Source organism: Perognathus longimembris, chromosome 16 (assembly GCF_023159225.1).
Source record: "Perognathus longimembris pacificus isolate PPM17 chromosome 16, ASM2315922v1, whole genome shotgun sequence".
Classification (NCBI taxonomy): Eukaryota; Metazoa; Chordata; class Mammalia; order Rodentia; family Heteromyidae; genus Perognathus; species Perognathus longimembris.
The window spans coordinates 38,179,885-38,204,232 of record NC_063176.1 but is presented as its reverse complement, the minus strand read 5'-3'; the positions used below and the strand labels follow the sequence as shown (position 1 = coordinate 38,204,232).

The window sequence follows — 24,348 nt, the reverse complement described above, 5'->3', positions numbered from 1 at the left end:
TTGTGCTGATTGCAGATAAAGAAGGGAACAAAACTGTACGAGCCACCCTTGGAGTGCAGCCCCCTGATAACATTCTCACCCTTGCTCGCTATCACAAAGGATGTAATTTCATCTTCTTCCTACAGTACAGATTACAAACACACTCCCAAACCCCAAACTGCCCAGGCTGCCTTATCTTAAAGCAAATTATAGATGATAGAACCACAATGGCCAGTGGTCTTTAACATAACAACAGAGACAAGTTACTGGAGGCTTTGAACCAGAATCATAAGATATGCATTTCTGGATGCATTGTTAGAATCAGGAAGCTTTATTAGGGAAAGACATTATTAAGAATTATTAACATCTGTCGGGCACCAGTGGCTCACAGTCTGTAATCCTAGCTACTCAGGAAGCTGAGATCTGAGGGTCATAGTTCAAAGCCAGTCCAGGCAGGAAAGTCCAGGAAATTCTTTATCTCTAATTAACCATGAGAAGTAGCACTCAAAATGGCTCAAAGGGGTAGAGTGCTAGCCTTGGGTGGAAAAAGGTCAGGGACAGCACCGAGGCCCTGAGTTCAAGTCCCAGGACAAACAAAAACAAACAAAAAGGAAATATTCAGATCTGCTGCACCAGAAGATGTGGACACTCCACATAAAAAGAGAGGAAATAGGGCTGGGGATATGGCCTAGCGGCAAGAGTGCTTGCCTCGTATACATGAAGCCCTGGGTTCGTTTCCCCAGCACCACATATATAGAAAAGGCCAGAAGTGGTGCTGTGGCTCAAGTGGTAAAGTGCTAGCCTTGAGCGAACAGAAGCCAGGGACAGTGCTCAGGCCCTGAGTCCAAGCCCCAGGACTGGCAAAAAAAAAAAAACAGAGAGGAAATTCGATGGTGAGAGGAAGTGGGATCCTGTGATCAGATCCTGAGATCGCCTTTCAAAACTGATTGGAAGTGAGACATGAGGGAGGAGGTGTCACAAATTAATTTTAGAACCTGGTATGCAAGCCATTTTGTTGCAGTTTTGTTTGTGATTAAAATAACAATAATTCATAGGTCATCAATATATACTGCTTAAATTCAACTTGTAGATACAGTGTCATGCTCTGTGGACTGATTTAAAAATGAAATGTACACTGGTAACATGATGGATATATTCCTAGGTTGTTGTTTTTTTAAATAGAAAGCCAGGTACTGGTAATCCTGTACTGGTACACCTGGTAATCCTAGCTACTCAGAGGCTGAGGTGGAAAACCAATATTCAAAACCAGCCCAGGTTAAAAAAAAATCCATAAAACTCCATCTTCAAATAATCAGTGAAATGCTAGACAGGAGAAGTGACTCGAGTGGTAGAGAACCAGCTGCGCGCAAGAAAGCTAACCAAGACTATGTGCCCTTGAACTGCCACCAAAAGAAAAAAAAAGCTACAGAAAAATGCATTTAATGTTTCACTCTAATAAAATTGTAATGATTACAATTAAGTACCTAATAGGAAATATTTGGGGCTCTAAATTCCAAGCAGAGGAGAGTGAAGAAAATAGAGACATTTGCAATCTCTATTACAAAAGTGTAATCAGAGAACACAGACTCCAGAGAAAATGAACCAACACCCCCACATCTGTGAAAATTTCTTCAGGGTAATTGCTCCCTTTTCAGAACCCAGCCCACATACATTCTGGTAGGTTAAATCCTAGAAGAGCTTCCTTGATCATTTGATTCACTATCCCCATCGCACAAATGAGGAAACTGAGGTCCAGAAGGCGAACAGTGTGACCAGTCACATCACCCTAAGTTGAAAATAGAGCCATTCTTTCTACACGTTTAATCTCCTCTAGCACTCCCTGGATCTGTGAATAACTTTGTGTTTGGGTTTTGTTTTTTATTGGACTCGTCCAATAATAAACTTGATAAAAAACAATAGACAGGTTTCAATCAGACTTCAGAGCCAAGAGGCAAGAATGTAATTCAGGGTAGAGAAGGATCCTACACCCTGGTTGGCACCCACCCAGCAGTATACACACACACACACACACACACACACACACACACACACACACACACACACACACAGAGGAAGAATAACTTAGAGGCACCCATCTATTGAGGTACATGGGTGAAATGGACTTTGGACTGAATGGAGTGTCAGTAAGTTTGCTTCTCACTGCAGAATAACAGCCTGAACTTCCCACCAGAAGTGGAGTCTCTATTTGACAGTACTTTTCTTGCAGTGGTCATTTCAGTGATTTCCTCCATTGTCCTCAAGCCTCTCAGCTACCCATTGGCCACTTTAACAGAGAATGCTTCAGGGACAATGCCTCACAGGAATGTGGCTGACCTGGCCTGACTGTGGACCCAAAGCAGTGCTTTAGGGAGTCTGCCTTATGTTGGGGAGCTAGGTCAAATAGAAGCCTCTGGATCACTATTCACCCTAAGTATTCTCCTATGACAGAAATAGGGGTGTAGGGTGACTTGTCATAGATCAGCAGCAGTTCCTCTCCCAGGTGGTTAGGGAGTTGCCTGGTCTGCAGAGCTGTGTTTACTCTGTCACCTCTAGTGCTTGTTTTCTCCCCCTCCTCCTCCCCTGAAGCTAATCAAAGCACTTTTGTCTCTACTGGGCTCCATTTGGCATCTGGTGTTCATCACCTAAATGAGCCTCTGTCTTTTAGAAACTATTCTCCTCTCTGCTTGTTTCCAGGGTTGTATTCATTTAGTTCAATTAAACATTTTCCATATCCTAAACATTTACACCGTGTGTGTGTGTGTGTGTGTATGTGTGTGTGTGTGTGTGTGTGTGTGTGTGTGTTTGTGTATGCTGGGCCTGAGCTCTCTGTTTATTGAAGATAAGAATCTTGGCTGGCATTAAACCATGATCCTCAGATCTCAGGCTCCTGAGTAGCAAAGATTATAGGTATGAGCCACTGGTGCTGGGCTACATTTCCATGTTTTTACCTTACCATCTTCTTGATTTTTTCCTTTTAAAATCTCAAGACTCATGCATGTTTAGATCAAGTTTAAACTCTTTCCATTTTTTTTCACCTATTGCTACTCTTGTGTGGGTTGACAATGAGGTATCTATCTAATGCGTTTGTACATTTCATCTGCACAGCAAGGAAAGACAAAAACACTTAGGTCTCAGAATTGGGATTGTTGTTAAACAAGTTAGTGTTTTTATATACTTTCCCCTCAGTGGGTTGTAAGTCTGCCTTTCAGTAATTGCAGTGTTCTTTTCATAAATGCAGAAATTTGGTTCTCAGCAAACTTCCTGAGACTCTCTTTTCACACAGAGACTGAGTATGTGGGGGATGGGGGCATGCCAAGGAGAACAACCCTCAGGTGCTGCAGGTAGAAACCAGAAGAAGTGTGATTGAACCACAATTCAACAAAATTCCAAGTCAACAATAAACAAGTCCAAGTTGACAAGATTGTAGTTCCTGGTATGGAACTACATTAGTGCTAACTCTGTTATAGCCCAGACTTGCACTCTGTATATACTCGCCTTAAGAAGTACTTGGAGCCAGGTGCTGGAGGGGCTTTTAGGAAGCTGAGATATAAAGATCACAGTTTGAAGCCAGCCTGGGTAGGAAAGTGTATGAGACTCTTATCTCCAGTTAAATCATAGGAACCAGAAGTGTCACTGTGGCTCAAGTGGTAGGGTGTTAACCTTGAGGAAAAGAAACTCAAGGACAGCACCTAGGCTGAGTTCAAGCCTGAAGACAGAAACACACACACACACACACACACGCACACACACACACACACACACACACACACACACACACACACCTCGAAAAGGCAGTTTCCCAATACTCTTTTAAGTTATATCCAGACAGAACAATAGTAGGTCAGATTGATAGTATTCTTGGAATTATCCCTGCACTTTCTCATAAAACGAAAACTATGTTAAATTGACAACCGAATGGAGTGTTTGAATCAGTTTGCCCTGAATCTCAAAAGCTGATATTTGCTGTAATCTGGCCCTTCTTTCTCTGATTGTACACTCATTCATTACCTGATTTGTTATAAGAGCAATAATCATATTTCCCCCTAAAAGATTTGGCCAAGTATGGTTAATATCACCACTATGATGCTTTGGGAGATAGTTTGTCAGCCTAAACTGGAACGTGTTGATTTTTAACAAGGATAATCACTTCTACTAGCTATTTAAGTTTTTATCAATGGGAATGTGGATCTGGGTAATTAAGGGCAACATCAGATGAACTTGCTTGTGGATTCTTTTTTTTAATGTCTGCCATGGGCAATCATGTGAACACCTCCTAATTGTCACTTTTTATAATATTTTCAGAGTAAAGAAATGTAAGAAAAAATGCTTAGTTCTCACTGTAAAGGAAAGAAATACTTCCTTGCTAGGAATTGTCAGTTGGAACTATTTAAAAATGTGTGTTTCTGTGAAATTATAGAGGGGTCCAAAAGGAAAAGGGGTTCTGTGTCTTTAAATGTGAAGATCTTTTATAATTGTCCTTGACGTTTCTATTTTCATGTGTTTGCTTTGGGTGGCACATGGAAAAATATTTGCCTACCATATAGTACTAAGCTTCATGTGTTCACAAGTTACCTACCTTGCAAAGGTGGTAGACAATTCAGGAGCAATGCCTTTTCTTTTCAAATTTATTTGCAAATGTATTATTTTCCTGCTCCAAAAATTAGCAATTTGTTTTATACTTAATGATCATGTTTAAGAGAATCTGTCCCTGGAAAATGTGGATAGTATGAGTGTGCAGAATTAGGAATGAAGCATTGGATTTCCCAGTTATAGACTACGCCAGAAGCTACCTTACTTCTGATGACTCCTTTTGTGAGAAGCCAGTTATTATCAAAGCTTTAGTGAATGCTGACAGTCAAAATGACATTGTTTAGAAAAATCTTAACTTGCTTGTCCAACTAGATTTTTGTTAATGTTTAGAGCTCAAAATCGTTCTAGTGGCTTGGAGCCCAAGGAGGGGGTAAGAGGAAATGCAGTCAAAAAGTCAATGTCTATGCTACAAAATTAAGAGAAGTGAAGGATGGGATGGAAGGGTACGCAAGGGATTGATGAAAATGTTTTAAGGGCTGACATTGATCAAGATGAATTGTATTCATAAACTTAAAGATAATTTTTAGAGTTTTAATGAAAAAATTAAAATGCCAGTAGTTCACAAATTCTTATTCATGCAATAAATACACATTAAACAGTTTTCTTACTTTTCTTATATTAGAAAGTATGGCAGACTTTTTGAAACCCGCCATATTTCCCTCCACAAATGCAGAACTTAAATTTGCAAATGAAATTCTTGAATGCTGTTCTATTGCACCATATACTTGCTATTTTTGTAAGTAAAATTTTAGATAGAACCATTTCTTGTATATATTTTATTATCTTTAAGTAGTTGTGCAAAAGAGTTGCCATTCAACAAAGCAGTTTATGTATCCAATGCATCTTTTCACCTATCCTTCCCAACCCAACCCTTCTCCCACTTTGCTAATTTCGTAGGATATACATTGAATGTGTTTGTGTGTGTGTGTGTGTGTCCCAGTCCCGGAGTTTGAACTCGGAGCCTGGGTGCTGTCATTGTGCTAATTTTTGCTCAGGATTAGTGCTGTGCTACTTGGGCCCAAACTCTACTTCTGGCGTTTTTAGTAGTTTACTGGCAATAAGAATCTCTTGGAGGGGGCTGGGAATATGGCTTAGTGGCAAGAGTGCTTGCCTCGTATACATGAAGCCCTGGGTTCGATTCCTCAACACCACATATATAGAAAAGGCCAGAAGTGGCGCTGTGGCTCAAGTGGCAGAGTGCTAGCCTTGAGCAAAAAGAAGCCAGGGACAGTGCTCAGGCCCTAAGTTCAAGCACCAGGACTGGCAGAATTAAAAAAAAAAAATCTCTTGGATTTACCACTGGAATTAGTTTCAGACCACAATCCTCAGATCTAAGCCTCCCGAGTAACTAGGATTATAGGCATAAGCCACTAGTGCCTGGCTACACTGATTTTTTTTTTGGGGGGGGGGATATCAATCTTGGGGTTTTAATTAAAGACCTGGGCCCTGTCCCCTCAGCTCTTTCATACAACGCTAGTGCTCTACCACTTTGAGCCACAGCTCCACTTCCAGTTTTTAGTGGTTAATTGGAGATAAGAATCTTGTCGACTTTGAACATTGGTTCTCAAGTCTCAGCCTCCGGAGTAGCTAGATTTACAGATATGAGCCACCAGCACCCACTACACTAAATTTTTTTTACTGCACTCTTTCCTGCTACCTCTCTTCACTTAATCTGAATAATTTAAATAGTTTATTGGAACAAAGAACCTATGATTTCAGTCCACTTAGATCAGAGTGAATCAGAGACCAAGGAGTCAAATACAGAAATAAGGTGATGATTGGATACATGTCAGGCACTTGGCCTTCTGGTTGTTCTGATTTAGCAGTATGTAAATATATGCATCCCATTTACCAAACATGACATATTAGACATTTTACTTTGGACTGACCAGATGCCAAAGTGAACATATCCCTGTTCTCCCTTCAGGTTTATGATATCTACCAAGACACAATAATATTAAATAATCCTTAAACAAAAATGGAATGTAAGTTGTAGAGTGACGAAGGAAAGATCCAAGGACTCTTGTGGCTTTCAGTGCTCTGTAGCCTGGAAAGGAAGAACAGAGGGAAAAGCGATTGACTAGAATCTGAAGGAGGAAGGGTAAAGCGGACCAGGAAAAGAAGTGAGGACATTGTTTAGACATATTTCAGTTTTGAAAAGCAGCAAGAGAAGGTTCTGGGGGTCAAAAAGAAAACAAAATTAGTTTGTAGCACAAGAGAGATTGACAACTGCCCTTAACCTGCTGTACCCTCTGGCCTCCTTTTCTTTAACCCAGAATCAGAGAAGAGAAACATCTAGAATTTCTTCTTTGCTAGGTGATTACTATGACCCTCCGCCTTACTTACGGGGCAGGGCTCTGGTGGCTTCTTATGACCATTTGTGGAGCTGTTAGCCTCCTGGCCCGAATCCCACCAGATGCAGGAAGTGTGGGATGTGCCCCTGGCCCCGCACAAGCTCAGCTCGGACCACCATCACTTCCTGGCCTGCCAGCACCCACAACGTCGCACCCCTGTCTCCGTGTCAGTCTTTCCCCATTCCCTCCATTCTCAGGGGAGAAGGCCGTCCCCTTCATATAGGCAGTCAACCTTTGTGAACTCTTATTGCCTACCTGCTGGGACCATACTTCCTCCATGCTCACTGTCCTGAATCTACCAACTGGAATGGGAAGAAGGGAGGCACTGATTCTCAGTGGACATGCTTCAATTTCTTTAAATAAAATACAAGCCAGGTGCAGTAGCTCAACCCACATACCTTCATTGCCACTTCCTGCTCCCAAGCATAAGTGGGCGCCGGTATAGGCCAGGCGCCTCACCCACAGTTCCTGCCACTCTTCGAGCTTGCTAACCCTGCACTGACAGCATCCAGAGGTGTGCCCACTCACAGCTAATATGCACATGGCCACCAACAGCAGCCTGCCTGCAGGGCAGGTCCACCTGCCCAGCCCCAGACCCCATCACTCAGCTCACTTGAAACTGACTACATCACTTCCCTGCCTCGGGTCCTTCTGCTTTGCTCCCCCTGTTATTGTCCCAGGCTGACAGCATCAAGGTTTCCTTCCCCTTGGCAGCTTTCACTCTTCAGTTCCCACTACCTGACAACAGTGGATAGTCAAAAACTCAGCACATGAAAATGGAGTCTGAATAAGACAGTCAGTATCACAGACCAGACACATGTTTTAGGATGAGTAGGGAACTCTATAATATCAATTTCAGGCTGATATTAGCTAAAGTCGTTTGTCCAGAGAGCAAGAACAGCTAACATTTATTGAGCAACTGTTATGTGCCAGGCACTGTCAGTGGTTTATGCACATCAACTTAAAGGAGTAGGCTGTTTAGAAATGATAAAGCCCGTGAGAAGTGGGAACTCAGTCCAGGCCTGTGTGGAACCCTCAGTCTCTACAGTGTCCCTACTCCTCAAACTAGCTACATTTATGTTAGCACAGATCTCCTCAGACTCATGGCAGCAGTGCTCTTGAAGATTAAGAGATGTCTTTAAAATTCAGAATTTAATAATCCCATCTACACAGGAGGCAGAAATCAGGAGGAATGTGGCCAAGGCCAGCCCCAGGTAAAAGATAGACCTCCAAAATAATGTAAAAAGTATTTGAGACATGACTCAGGTGACAGAGAGCTTTCCGAACAAGTACAAAGTGCCTGAGTTCAATCCCTAGTACTGCAACACACACACACACACACACACACACACACACACACACACACACACACACACAAAGACCAAAATCAGAAATTAGAGTACTTATAGAAAATTAGTCATTTTTTCATTTCCTCATAAAAGACCTTAGTTGGTACTTTCAGGAAGAACAAAATAGCAAGGCTCAATCATGTCAAGGATCGATACTGTCAGTTATTGAAGGTTTATCAGCAGACTCAGCTCTCCTAGCCTTCCTACTAACATCTCAATGGTTTATTAAAAAAATCTTTCTCCATTGTCCATGTACAAACCCAAGAAGGTTGCATGTCATTTAGACTCCATCCAGAAGCTAGGCTTTGAAGGAAATATGAACACAGCGGTGTCTTTCAAGAACTAAAATGGAGAAATTATCCTTCTGCCATTTCCTCCTTCCCCTGTACAGTTCATAGAAACAATGCTCTTCTTTCTCTCCTGAGCACTTCAAGCCCAGCACAAAATTAATAGAAGCAGTAAAACTAGAATTGCTGTCTTATCCACATCCACCACCCCACCGAAGTGCAGAATAAGCCTCTTAAGTTCAGCTTGCCATGCTCAAGAGAAAGATAAGATTACAAGGATCCTTTGCTCAAAGTAAACAGTTATCAAGTAATAGAAAATCCTACTCTGTATGTCTGATTTCTGCAAGAATCTCTGTTCCACATTAGCCTACAATCACTAATGGCAGAGTAATTTTTGACTGGTTTCCTTTCAGAAAATTACAACCATAGCAGGGCTTATGAATGAGTTATTTAGATGATCAGTTCTTTAATCCCTCTTTTGTTGGATTGAATTTGCAAATTTGAGTGTTTGCAGATACTTGCAAATTTGAGCGGTTGGTTGATATAGTTCTTATATCTGCAATGCCACAGAGAATAGATTCTAGAAAACAGATGGAAAATGAATTGATTCTAGAAAGGGGCTCCAATGAGCAACAACTGCTGTTCCACTACTACTTTTCAACCAGAGCATGAACAACTTCCACAAATGTTGGTGCTGGCAGCCAAAAAAAATAGAAGTGGTTTTACTTTTGCCAAATAGTTTTCTCTCAACTACAAGAAGAAAAAGAAAGGGCCTATTTTATGTCAGATACGAAAATCATCACAAAATAAACTAATGTATCTGGCTGCTTTAGGAGAAACTGGCTTAGTTCTAGCAAGTGCTAAAATCAAAAGGTAGGCACATGTTTCTTTCTACTAGTCCCCCCAAACCTAGGACAATTAATGTGCTCTTTTCCTAAGAAAGTGGATGGTACACAAAGCAACCTGCCCAATGGCAAAGCAGATTTCCTTCAGGTTGCTCCTCGGACACGAAATCACTTTTTTTCCTCTATCTCACAGCCCATTACTGTGATACAAAGCTCTGTTTCTCCATCACCTAACTTGTGACTACTCGGTGTATTACGTTCATAAAGTGTCATATGATTCTCGCATTGATCCTCACATTTCTACATGTGTAATAGCAGCTAAGGCCATGATGTTTGTATGTCATGGCAGCCACTGGAATGGGGCAACATAGGTTAAAAGCCAAGGTTTCAGATCCTTCCTGAGTTCAAATCCCAGTTCTAGAGCTTCCTCACCTGGGACCTCCATTTCTTCATCTGTAAAGTGAACATAGTATGTGTCCTGATAAACAGGTTGAGCTGTTGTTGGCCTAGAAGCTAGGAATTGATACATGTGTGTGCTCACTGCTGACTTCTTGGACTTAATTTTAAAACAATTTTTATACCTACATGAGGCATTCAGTATACATAGCAGCTGCCCTTTAGATGGCTAAGACCAGGCACTTGTCACTCACACCTATAATCTTGGCTACTCAAGAAGGTGAGATCTAAGGATCAGTGTTTCAAGTCAGCCAAGACACAAATTTCCCCAAGATGCTTATTGTTAACTAACTAGTAAAATGCTGGACTGAAGGTATGGCTCAAGCATCAGAGAGCCAGCTATAAATGAAAAAGCTGACTGGAAACATGAGGGCCTACATTCAAGCTTCAGTACCAGAATACACAGGTGCGTGTGTGTACAAACACACACACACTAACAGCAGTACAAGTGCTGGCATGGAAGTAAAAAAGTTAGAACTCTCAGACATCACTGACTATGATGCAAAATGTTGCATCCGTTCTGGAAAACAGCCTAATAGTACCCTTAAAGTTCAAATATACGATAATGTACTATCCATAAGTTCTCCTTGTGGTATATGCAAGAAAAATAAGAGCATCTGGCCACATAAATACCTATATGCAAATGTTTATAGAAACATTATTCATAAGACTCAAAACTTGGAAACAACTTGAATGTCTACAAACTGAGAAATTGGTTTCTTTTAATGTCATACAACAACCATATAGTAGATTATTAGTCAATCACTTCAGCCACTTTCAACATTAAATTTTTTAGTCTAATTGTAACACATCACAGAAGCATTCCCAAGTCCTTCATGCCTGACTTCCCAGTAGCTTTGGTTTGAAACTCTTTCTTGCCTCAGTTTCCCAAAAACATGTAGAAATAAAATCTTCAACTCTCTCATCATCATCATCATCATCATCATCATCATCATCATCATCATTGAGGATTTTCTTTCCCTGTTAAATTAATGCAAACATATTGAGAAAAGCTCAGAAAAGTATGGGAGTTGAAAGCATAAATTAAAGGACATGAGAAACCCTGTGATATGAGCTCACTAGCCCTTGCTGGCTCCACCCCAGGTTGGAAAATCTGATTAAGAACTTAGGTCTTAGAGAAGCAAGTTCTCACGCCAAGTACATGTATGAACCACCTCCTTGAAGACCATCTCTCAGTTGGAAGATTATCTCAGCTTTCTAGACACAATCTCCAGTCGTGGGTAGCACAAATAGAACGATAGGTTTGGTTCTTTTCAAGTGGTTACACACACACACATACAATTTTTAATGTCTCTACTTGTTTCTTTTGTTGTTGTTGTTTTTAAACAAGGCTTCACTGTGCAGCCCATTCCAACCTTGAATTTGCGATTCTGCTGCCACTACATGCCCAGTGCTAGGACTGATTACAGGTATACTCCACAGAGCCCCGTGCACACACACTTCCTTCAGACCCCACAAGTGGCCTTATCATGTACATGATCTTTTTTAATGTCAGTCCTGAAACTTGAACTCAGGGCCTAGGCACTGTCCCTGAGCTTTTCTGTTCAAGTTGAGGGCTCTACCACTAGAGTCACAGCTCCACTTCCAGCTTTTTTTTGGTAGTTAATTGGAGTTAAGAATCTCTCAGACTTTCCTATGTGAGCTGACCTTGAGCCTCAATCCTCAAATCTCAGCCTCCTTAGTAGTTAGGATTACAGCCATGAGCTGCCCATGCCTGGATCATTTACATGATTTCTTTTCCTCCTCCATTATTAACATGTGTACTGAATTGCGGTCTTATTCGTGACTTACTCAGTTCTAATTTCTGAAAATAATGGGTTCGAGTGAAATGCTGCCCGGAGCTTCAGGCCCCCTGGTGCCGGTCATGCTCACCCAAGGCAGGCTCATGTCAATACAGTAGCCTATTCTTTGCTAAGAAAAAAAATAATACATGGATTAATGATTTGGCTTTAGTCCATCAAGCTAATATTAGTCCTTAAAGGAACAAATACTTACCTGAGCTGGTTGGTCCATCCTGTAAGGAACAAACTAATGGCAAATATAACTTAGATAAGAAATCAGACCCTTTTTGTTTCTGTTTGTTCACACTGGAAATGCTTATTTATAATTTGCTATGTTTTTACAACGAGGTCTTTGTGTCAAGAAAATGCATTGATACTATGCTGTTTTCGTAAGAAATCCATTTCTATAAAGCAATATGACTTAAAGTAACCTTGGCCCTGAGCTCTCTTTTTTCTGCCTTTCCTTCACCCCCCACCACCATCCCCAAAGTTTTCAGGATTTCCACTGGTGATTATTCCACTGGTGATAGATTCTCCCATTTTCTCAGGTGACGATTATTTTTTCAAGAATGCCCTACAAATGTCTTTTTATCCTCACAGTACCATACTTAAGGTTGGACCCTAAATACATCTTTATTTATTACTTGCCCAATGAGCATAATTAATCTTCCAGAAATCCGGGTGAGTTGATGGTGATGGAATTCTTTTGTGTATGGTCTCCCTAAGGGTCTATCAGAATTTATACAGTCTGCAACAGAAGGATCACAGTTAGACCTGCAGAACAGCTTTTGTAGAATTTAATAAAAAAAAAAACATATAAGCAGATAGATAAGGTATGTGACTATTCATTGTACAAACCCTCTTGGGCATTTGGAAATGTTCAGAATCAAAAAGTTCTCTTTAAAAAAAATACTTAGTCAAACACTCAAATAGAGATCAAGAACTTAAACTCCATGACGTATTTTTAAAACTACATGTTAGTAAAGACCCAAACCCTTTCCCTTTATTTTTTGCTCATGTTATGTTTTTCTTTGCAAAATTTATTTCCATTTTGTTTCAATAATGTTTTTCCAAATCTTATATCAATTAGTTAATGGAGTATATCACAAAAGCTACTCTACAAACTTACAGGTTTTTTTTTTTCTAGAAGAGTTATAAGGTTTACCTGTAGAGGTTAACCAAATAGCACACACATATATTTTCAATGTAATATGTATTGGGATTTGACGCAATAAGAGATGTAAAGAAAGACTTCCTCCTGTGAGTTCATTAGGTAGAAAGGATTATTTGAGCAAAGGCTCTGTGGTAGGCAGGAACCAAACCAATGAACCAAAACCCAAAGCTGAAACCCAAAGCTGGAACCCAGAGGAAACTTATTCAAGATAATAAGAAATAAAAAATGTCTTTGCATCGTGGTGATAGTGGGAAGCTACTGAAGCAAGTAGGGAACTAGCATGATCACCTTGTGATATGTTTTCTATGCTTCAGGAAAAAAATGCCTTATCTGTACTGTGGAGAAAGACTTTGCAGTACACTGAGCAACAGGCATTGTTAATTTAGTCCAAGATTTGATAGTAATTCAGCACAGAGAATGAACTGATTCAACACATACTTAGAAAATAAAAATGTCTGGCACTTGGTATAATGCAAGCTTTAAGAGGATTCAGATAAAGTTAAATAAATATATGTATATAAATGAAATATATATATGATAATGTAATGAGGAGTGTACAAGGGGTTGGAAGTGTAATGGAAGAAAAGAGGCAGTGTTGCAGAAGATACCACCAAGTCAGACTGTTTGAGTCATGCCAATAATATGTTCCTCTGCACAGTAAAGGCTTTGAGCAGGCCTCCAGCACAGAGACCTGGCTTACTATCTAATCCAGTTGACAAAATGTCTTTGAACCCAGAATCGCTTTGCTTTTTCTAGTGAGAATGTACATTAGACAACTCCAAGTTGACCTAAGTGGGCTCTTTTACTGTCAACAACTGCGAACATTCTTCACATGGTTCGGTCCCTGCCTTAGTCTTCAAAGGCTTCCCTAAGTCCGTGATCAAGGCACCCAAAGGTTTGGTACCTTGTGCTGGTGCCTCAGTGGGGGTCCCTTGGTCTGATACTAATGCTTCTTATAAGGGTAACAGGCTGTATGGCTCTACCTAAGAGCCTCAGCTTACCCTCATTACCTCTTTCAAGGCCCTTTATCCAAACACAGTTGCATTCTGAGTGTGTCAGTCCACTCCCTGTTATTTATAACACAATACCACAGATTTGACAAGTTAGAAGGAAAAGAAGTGCATTTTGGCTCACAGTCCAAGGTCAAAGAGATGTATCTAGTGAAAGCTGAATCCCAAGGTATCACACCACCACACATGACAAAAGACAAGGAGTGTGTGTGTGTGTGTGTGTGTGTGTGTGTGTGTGTGTTCACTGATCTTTCTTATTCTTTTTCTTTTGTTGATGTTGAAACCTTGGGGGGGTGAACATAAATTAGTTTATTAATCTTTTAGTTGAACAAAGGGTTTCAACTCAACATGTCAGTTTATAACTACAATGCATCTTGATCAATGTCACCCTCTTTTTCATTCTCACTCTTCCTGTAAAAACCACCAGTATTCAGCCTCAGATCTCTACTCTGACTGACTTATTTCGTCCTAATTACCTCACAGAAGTTATTCTACCACTAAGCACCTTGGTCAGATTACAATTCTTCTCACTTGCTCTCTCTCAGACCTCATAATGAGTATTAAACTCCATCATGAATTTCAGTGGAGACAGACCACATTCAAACCACAGCACCAGGATCTGAGGTTCAGATATTAAGGTGCGAACTTTAAGGAGATAGCATTCAATCTCTATGAAGCGTCTTAGGGAAAGTGAGTGGCACCACTGACTGAGTACACCTAGTAGCATCAAGTGTCACTCTGTTCAAGAATGTCTGTCCTTCCCACCCTTTACAATGAACGCCAGTACACATTATTATAAGATCTCTATTACTCACTCAAGGATTTTATTGGTGAGCCTGTAACATACTAACAAGGAGGGTAAAAGAAACAACAGCAATCCTAATCAACCACATAACCCAGACAGCAAAGATGCAGAAGAGAAAGTACCTGCGGAGCATGCTTCTAGCCCAGGGGTAGGAGACAACCAGCATTGCCTGTGAAGCAGAAGAGGACATAGGGCCCGCTGAGCACAGGACAACGCCACTGACCATACTAGCAGCCCAGCCCCCAAGTAGCAGATGTCTCAGCTATGGGGGAAGAGGAGAACCTTGTGATACTCACAGAAACCAAGTGGAAATCCATCCTCTGTGCTCTGCTACGAATGGAAATCATTCCATTTTTCTGTCTTCTCTGGCAGAATACCTGAGAGGATTGTGTTGCTCACTCATTCCATGTGTGTCAGCAACAGCAAAACACTCTGCTCATGTAAAAGGAAGCCCATCACCCTCCCAGGTCCACCTGATTGACAAAATACTACTCTGGTCTGAATGTGTTTTTCTACCCACGATTCTTACATTAAATCCAAAACTCTGGAGGCGGGACCAGTGGTCCTCCGTCGGATCATTGGATGAAGGGACCACTTATGAATGGCATCTGTGCCCTTATCTAAAAATTGAGCCAGAATGCTCACTAGCCCTTCTCCATGTGAAGACACAGGACACCGTTGAGAAGGAACATTCTGGAACTAAAGAGGGTCACTCACCAGACCCCAAATCTGCTGGTGTTTTGTCTTGGCCCCCCAGCCTTCATAGCTGTGAGAAACAACTGTTGTATATAAGCCATTCCTTTTGTGGGATTTTGTAGTCCTATCTCAAATGCACTGAGCGGTCAGGTCATACAATGTGGGGGTACTATATCAGCAACTCGTGAAAGGAACCCCAAAAGTGAGCATTGTGCCTCACATTCTATTTTATAGTCTACATTCTCTGCCAGCTCCAAGGTCACCTTCGAGTTTTGTGTGTTTCAGCCAAGCCTTTAAATATCATCACATCAACCTTAGAGGAATGAAGTCCCAAATGAGTCACAACCCAATGAAAACTACCTGCTTATTTGCTGATGATGTACAATTTATGTTAAAGAAGGAGCCAGGATTTTTTTTTTCTCCTAAATCCTATTAAAAGGCTGAATGACTTTCTCCTGCATTTTGGAGCCTGGATGCTGCCAGGTTTTTATGAACATGTTCTCTGTCTTTTTAAGAATGACAAGGCAAAAGATACTTCATTTGTGCAGGAGAGGGCTGCTTCTGAGAAGAGCCGGTTTAACTCGGATGTAGAAGAAACTAATAGCCGGTCCTAAGAACATAAAGATACCAAAAATAAAGAGGAAGATTTCCCTAAACTGTTCCACAGGGGTTAACATGGCTCATCTCTTTCTTTGAGATTCTCCCTGCCAACAGCTAGTTAGGCACTGCTGAATGGCCTAGGTTTCAGTCAGGACCTCTGCCCTTAACACAAAATCAAGTTAATCCAAGACTGGATTTATTACCTGTTCTTTATTTTCCTATTTCTGCCCTCCATATCCATAGGTTCCTCGTCCATGGATTTAAGCAAGTGTGGATTAAAAATACTTTTTAAAAAAATTGTGTCTGAAGCTAGACACTGGTAGCTTATGCCCATATTCCCTAGCTACTCTGAAGGCTGAGATCTGAGGATCACTGTTCAAAGCCAGCCCAGGCAGAGGAATTCTTAAGACTCTTATCTCCAAGTAACCATTAAAAAGCTGAAAGTGGGGCTGGGGATATGGCCTAGTGGCAAGAGAGCTTGCCTCATATACATGAGGCCCTGGGTTCGATTCCCCAGCACCACATATACAGAAAACGGCCAGAAGTGGCGCTGTGGCTCAAGTGGCAGAGTGCTAGCCTTGAGCAAAAAGAAGCCAGGGACAGTGCTCAGACCCTGAGTCCAAGGCCCAGGACTGGCCAAAAAAAAAGGGGGGGGGAGGGACAGTGCCTAGACGCTGAGTTCAAGCCCCACTATCTGTACACATGCACACGTGCATTCACATACACACACACACACATTAGACATTTGCAACACTCTTTCCTTGTCATCATTCCATAAACACAGCATTAACAACTGCAGATGTAACATAGGCATCTGAGTTAAGCAATCAAGAGATGATATAAGGTGTTTGGAAGGATGTGTCTGTTTTTATACTAGAGCATTTTATATCAAGAACATGAGAATCCACAGATTTCAGTGTCCTGGACAGATCCCAGAATTCTGCCCCCCGCCCCACCGTACACACACACACACACACACACACACACACACACACACACACACACACTTTGGTCCGGATCTGCTTCTGCCATGCTAGCACTTTAGCACTTGATCAATGTTATGTTGAAGGTGAGAGCCTCTGGCTCCTGTTTGTAGATGGGGCTATTTTTCCCCAGCTCTCTCTTCACACAACCTGGAAGGGACATTGTTTATTTACTAGTTTCACACAAAACCAAAGCAATCCCAGGCATGCCACCCAGCAGCCTTCAGGGAAATGGAGCCGACAAAGCTTCACTGAAACCACCCATTTACCGACATTCAGAAACCTGTCATCATTCTGGGGGGGGGGGGGGACGGGGAGGGGCGGGGAACACTTAGACCAGACCAGGAACAGCCCCGCCCTGCAAGCACCTAGCCTTTGTCAAAGGTTAATGGAGAAAGAAAAGCCACCAAAAAATCTGAAGGTGCCAAACTTGAGCAGCTTCTGTCACACCCCTGAGCCAGGTAACTGCCTCATACTGCATCAAACATGAGCTTTCAAAAGAAAGAAAAGGGAAGATAACTCATTTTCTTCTTTTTACTTTTTTTTTTTTTTTTTTTTTTTTGGCCAGTCCTGGGCCTTGGACTCAGGGCCCGAGCACTGTCCCTGGCTTCTTCCCGCTCAAGGCTAGCACTCTGCCACTTGAGCCACAGCGCCGCTTCTGGCCGTTTTCTGCATATGTGGTGCTGGGGAATCGAACCTAGGGCCTCGTGTATCCGAGGCAGGCACTCTTGCCACTAGGCTATATCCCCAGCCCCATTTTCTTCTTTTTAAATAACATTTAATTTTATTGTTAAAGTGATATACAGAGGGGTTACAGTTACATACATAAGGTAGTGAGTACATTTCTTGTCAAACTTGTTACCTCCTCCCTCATTTTTCTCCTACTTTCCCTTCTGCCATCCCCCCGCCCCCAGTTGTACAGTAAATTTCCAACATAGTGTCTTCTGAGTATCACTGTTGCATTGGTTTGCCCTTTGTCCACTGGCTCACCATTTTGATGTTCCCCTTCCTTTCCCTAATTCAGATAAACGTAAATACAATACCCAGATACCAAAATCAAATACAGTGACAACAGGGTCTAAACCACAGAAAAGAAAAAAGAAATCATTTCACATAATACATTATCAGAATTTTATTCAAGTAACTGTTGCTCTTTGTGACACTTAATAGCATATATCATCTTTCTAAAACATATTTTCCTTCTCCTGCTTCAGCTCACCAATCCCTATAACACACAAATACATAAACATACATATACACACACAGAGCATGTTCATATCTTCATACATTTTGATAAAAGTTCTATCAGCTGGGTGCTAAACATACACTCCCTATATGTGAAAAACATTAATATAATAAGAATAATGTTTTATAAAACAAGTCTTTTTCTAATAGAGATATATCTTGCAGCTGGGCTTCAAGTGTGGATACAGAGATTAAACACTTAAGTCTTCCTCTTCCATAAGGGAAAGTTAGTATACAATGTTCAAGACAAAATAATTAGCACATCCAACACATTCTCAACATGAAAGCAGTGGTATCGAGCACAGGTGAAGAGTTGGAAGTGATGTGTTGGGGGAAGAAAATGAGTCACAGCCATCACTGCACTGGACACTGATGAAAGGGAACTAAGCAACTCATGGGTGGGAATGGGAAGGAAGTAGTGAGTGAAGGAGGGAACAGATGTTGCTAAACAAAAGGAACGTAATATACATATCATCCAAAATGGAGAAAATGATTATTGTTAAAAGTTAATAGACTTCATAAGCTATGTAGAGTAGAATGATAATTTTTATCATTGTGAAAGTTAAAATGTATACTATGATATATGTGTAATAACTTAAACCCAGTAAAAAAAAAGAAAATAAATCAAAAAAAGAGAAAAACAAAAGAAAATGGGTCACAAGAGAGCTAAAGAGTCTCTTTCCCTTAAGAAGCTTTGTTCGAGAGACAACGGATAAAAAGACAAACAACTCCAAGAGCAATACTTGCAAAACCATTTGGTGGAAACCAACTGAACAACTTATGGGGGAAGAGGAAAGAGGAGGGAGGAGAGGAGGAGGGAGGGAGGAGGTAACAAATAGTACAAGAAATGTACCCATGGCCTTACGTATGAAACTGTAACCCCTCTGTACACCAGTGTGACAATAAATAAGTAATTATTTTTAAAAAAAAAAACATTTAAAAATGCATGTGTGGCATTTAATCTTGGACCTTTACAACATGGAACCATGACAAGACATCCAGGCCTATCTAATGTTGATTTAATGTCATATGCATTAAAAAAAAAAAAGAAGAAGCAGCATTGTAAAATTTGTAGATTTCAATTTATGTAATAGACCCCTACTCTGTATTCTGGTGTATAATTGTGATCGATGTAAAAATTGATTAAAAGCATTATTATTCAGAGGGTTTCATCAAAATCAAATCAATGTGATTTGTGTTGTCATTTGTTGGGGTGACTGCGTCCCTTTTTTTGTAAACAGATATGCACTGATAATTTCTAATAACTCTTATCCTCCCATGTCTATGTTTCTTACATTTCTCTGTACATATATGTAGACTTTTGACACAAACACACAGAAACGTGTTAACCAAGAGAATTCCCTATTCTGATTATTAAAATGTCATGTGTGGGGCTGGGGATATGGCCTAGTGGCAAGAGTGCCTGCCTCATATACATGAGGCCCTGGGTTCGATTCCCCAGCACCACATATACAGAAAATGGCCAGAAGTGGCACTGTGGCTCAAGTGGCAGAGTGCTAGCCTTGAGCAAAAAAAGAAGCCAGGGACAGTGCTCAGGCCCTGAGTCCAAGCCCCAGGACTGGCCAAAACAACAACAACAACAAAAAATGTCATATGTGTTAAAGACACAACCCCATCCTTTCAAGCAAGGGAGATAAGGCAGCACCATCATTTAGAAACACATGAGGCTGCATTTCTGTCCCTGTCTGCATGAGAGAAGACACAGCTCCAGGCCAAAGTTCTCTGTCATTTAGACTCTGGCCTGTGATGTAGGGTGGTGCTCACTTGAAAGTTAATATTTATCCATCTCAGTGAGGTTAGCTCCACTAGAGAACTTGAGGAAGGACAAAGCAAAGAAAATACTACAAACGCTGGTGAGTTCTGCAGTAAAGCTACTGTGAACTAGCTTCGTGAGCCAAGTGCGCCATAGCACACACCTGCAAGGGTTGGGGTAAGCTCTGAATTAGAGATGGGAATGAAGATTACCCAGATCAGAACTTTCATATGTGTTACTGCCTTTGTGACTTCAAGCAGGTCATTGTGTCTGTGTCTGTAGTTTCTTATCTAGAAACTGAAGGTCACAATACGTATTCCATATGGTTGTGAGAATTATATGTGTTAATACCTTGCAGAGCACTGGAAAGGGAACACTGATACACTTGCTCTAAAAATAGATACAAAGAACCTAGTTTGATTCATGGGGTCCTTGAATTGATTTCTGACCCTGTCATTCCTTCCCTTCTCTCCTTCCTTCCTTCTTTCCTTTATTCCTTCCTTTATTCCCCCCCCCCCTCTCTCTCGTTATATAACTCTTAAAGAATGGTAACACATTTTAGAGGACAGAATTCCCACACGTTTGGGAATCTTGAAAAGTCAAGGAACACACTGTGCGTTGCCTCTCATTCTCCCATTCAATTCCATCCCATGTTCCCTGCGTTTGTTGGAACATTGGGATTGGACACTAAGCTTCCTATTGCTTACCAGATTTATTTTGCACTGGTGGTGTGCTGGGAAAAAAAAAAAAAAAAAACTCTGTGCTGGCGCCACATCAAGGAGTCCAGTAGCTGGTCAGTGACATGTTTTCATTCATTGTTGTTAGCCCCGGTTCTTGACAAGATCTATCACAGAGAAGGTGCTAATCACTGCTTGTTCACTTATAAATGGGAAAGGCACAGATGTGCTGCTTACACAAGTTGCATAATATATCTGAGGGTCACCCATAATTCCCTTATCCAAGAAAGTAACCATAGTTTTCTCATTCATTTTTTTTCATTTATCCCACAACATTGATAGTTAAAATATGTGTAATTCATATGTGTATTTCCGTGTAGTATTTTTTAAGTGGTGAGCTAAAGAATTCTGAAGAGCTAGGGCACGAAGGCAGACATTCAACGACATAAAATGAACATTTCAGCTGGGTGTGGTTGGCACACATCTGCACTCCGGTAGCAGAAGCAGGAGCATCATGAGCAGGAAATCAGCATAGCTACTTAGTGAGACCCTGTCTCGAAACAAATAAAACCCAAACTAAATATTTCTCATCCACCTAAAATGAGATAATGGTACATATAAGAATCTATATGGGGCTGGGGATATAGCCTAGTGGCAAGAGAGCCTGCCTCGGATACACGAGGCCCTAGGTTCGATTCCCCAGCACCACATATACAGAAAACGGCCAGAAGCGGCGCTGTGGCTCAAGTGGCAGAGTGCTAGCCTTGAGCGGGAAGAAGCCAGGGACAGTGCTCAGGCCCTGAGTTCAAGGCCCAGGACTGGCCAAAAAAAAAAAAAAAAAAAAAAGAATCTATATGATGCTAAGTGAAATGAACTCCACAAGTTATGGAAACAAGTGATTTATTATCGTTGTTATTTTCAACATACCATGTGAAATTATGCCCTTTTTCTTTTGTATTTCTTTCCTGTGGTTTTACCCTTGATATCACTGTAACTGATTTTAGTACCCTGGATATATATGTGTTTTGAAACTAGGGAAGGGAAGGGAATACCAAAATTGAGAGACAAAGGATAAAAAGACAAACCAATGCAACAGCAATACATACAAAACTATATGGTGTAAACCAACTGCACAACTCATGGGGTGGGGGGGGAGAATGGGGAGGGAGGGCGCGGGGGCGGTGGGATGATGAGGGAGGAGGTAACAAGTGTACTCACTGCCTTACATATGAAACTGTAACCCCTCTGTACATCACTTTAACAATAAAGAAATGAAAGAGAAAAAAAAGAATCTATAGTCTAAGCACCAATGACTCACACCTATAATCCTAGCTACTCAGGAGGCTGAGATCTGAGTATTATGGTTCAAAGCCAGCCCAGGCAGGAAAGTCTCTGAGAGTCTTATCTTCCACAAATCACCAGAAACACCAGAAGTAGAGTTGTGGCTCAAGTGGTAGAGTGATAGCCTTGAGCAAACAAGTTCAGGGACAGCGCCCAGGCCCCAAGTTCAAGCCCCTGGACTGATACCCTCCACCTACACACACATAAAATTTACAGCAGGAAAAATATGGTATATGTTTTTTATTTTTATTGTGATAAGAACTAATTATGCAACCTACCTTTGTGCCACATTTAATGTGCATAACACAGTCTGGTACAATGCTATAGAATTCACTTATCTTTCATAATGTTTTTTTATCCATTGAGTCATTAGTTACTCATGATTTCTCTCCTCTCTCAGTCCTTACCACTCCACTTTCTGTGTCTGTGAGCTTGAGTATTTTAGACATCTCATTTAAAGAACTGCGATACCTGTCTTATGGCTGGCTTATTTCACTGTGCAAGGGGATGATGTTCTGTATATATCTTGATGGATACTACACAGTTGTGCTTAGTTTTGCATTTAGTGTACTTGATTTTTCTCATTTCACTGTACATGAATTATGCCTTAGGAGGATATAGGAAGAGAAAGAAGAAAAGAAAAAGTAGATAATCATCAAAACAAACTGAACTTCATATGGGGCTTGCTCCATTGTAAAGGTGGATGTAAGAATGCCTGCCACATTGTCTCTCTATGATGACTGCTACCAATTCCTCCTACTATGACCCCATCATTTCTGGGTTACTAGGGTTGTTCTAGGCACTGTGCTAATTACTTCACATGCTATCCTCATACAAAGAGCTCTCACTGTTGTTTAACAAAAAGCTCCAGCCTGGGTTACATCTTCAGAACTGCCAGGTAGAGGAGGCCAAGAACAAACATTTCCAAGGAGAAAGATAACTTCTTTGACCATACCTTTATTAATTTTATTTTAATCTTGTTGGTGATGGTCCTGGGGTTTAAATTCAGGGCCTAGATTCTATCTCTTAGCTTTTTTGCTCAAGGCTTCCACTTCCATGGCTCCACTTTTGTTCTTTCTCTGGTTAATTGGAGATAAGGGTCTCTCAGATGTGTTTTCTCAGGCTGGTTTCAAATCCCAGTCCTCAGATCTCATCCTCATAAGTAGTTGGGATTACAGCAGGAGCCCACCAGCACCTGGCTGACAGAACTTGTTATAGATGTATCAATTGGAAATTGTGAAGATATGAGGATGCTGTGAGTGTGTGTGAGTATGTGTGTGAATATTAATTCTTCTGTTGTAGTTTAGACATAAAATATCCCAACGCTTAGTTCCAAGATGGTGACACTATTGAGAGGTAATTAGAGGATGAAGACTCTAGCCTCACCAATGATGAATCCCCATACTGTTAGGAGGTAGGCCTGGGTAATCTCTAGAGGATTCAAAAAGAGGATACTTTGTTCTCTCTCTCTGTCTCTCTCTCTCTGTCTCTCTCTCTGTCTCTGTCTCTCTCTCTCTCTCTCTTTGCTTCATTCCTTAGCTCATGTGTCTTCAACATTCAGTACCCAGCCAGAGGATCCAATCATTGAAAGGTGACTGGATCTGAGGGATGTGACCTAATCCATCAATTGACCCCTGGATGGATTGTTAAGATGGCATTATTGGGAGCTGGTGGAAAACTGAGAGGTGGAGGCTGGCTGGAAAAAGCAGGTCACTGGGGATGGGCCACAGCCCTTTCTTAGCCCTGTTGCTTCCCCTGTGCTCTGTGGTAAGCAACTCTGCTTCCACCACACCCCCTTCTCTACATTGCCCTGCCTCACCACTGGCCCAGAAGCAGTGGAGCCAAGCAACCATGGGACGAAATCTATGAAACAATGAGCCAAGTGAATCTTTTTCCTGTGACATTGTTTCTCTCAGGTATTTGTCACCATGACAGAGTAACACTGGTGAGGTGACGCAGGCCTGTAATCCTAGCTATTTAAGAGGTAGAGATCAGGTGTCATAGTTTGAGGCCAGCCAAGACAATGAAAGTTACAAGACTTTACCTCAACCAATGGCTGGGTGCAGAGGCATGCACCTGTCACCCCAGCAACATAGAGAAGCCCAAATGGGAGATCACAGTCCAGGCCAACCCAAAATGAGGTTGTCTGAGTGGGTCAAATAGTAGAGTGCCTGGCTTAGCAAGTTTAAGGGACTGAGTTCAAACCTTGGTATGACCATAAGATGAAGAGGGACACATGTATGGCTCAAGGGGTAAAGCTCTTGCCTGTCTGCAAAGCCATAGGTTAATCCTCAGTACCACCAAAGTAATGAGTGGGTTCAGTCTTCTGTCTTTATTTGATCTACTTCCAATAAGCATTGAACTGACAATGATATTTAGAA

General features: G+C 41.3%; 1 protein-coding gene across 7 annotated transcripts in view; it reads left to right on the top strand.

Annotated features, from left to right (window-relative positions):
- Positions 1-24,348, top strand: part of C16H4orf19 (chromosome 16 C4orf19 homolog) — a 58,115-nt gene that overhangs the window by 9,443 nt on the left and 24,324 nt on the right. For 2 of the 7 annotated variants that reach the window (XM_048364702.1, XM_048364705.1), the window contains exons 1-2: positions 19,803-20,120; positions 20,913-20,915. The exons of 2 other annotated variants lie outside the window; for them this stretch is intronic. The gene's annotated coding sequence lies outside the window, so the exon portion shown is untranslated. Of the gene's footprint in view, positions 1-19,802; positions 20,121-20,912; positions 20,916-23,071; positions 23,382-24,348 lie in introns of those variants that run through there. 3 more of the 7 variants (XM_048364697.1, XM_048364699.1, XM_048364696.1) reach the window with 2 other exon arrangements.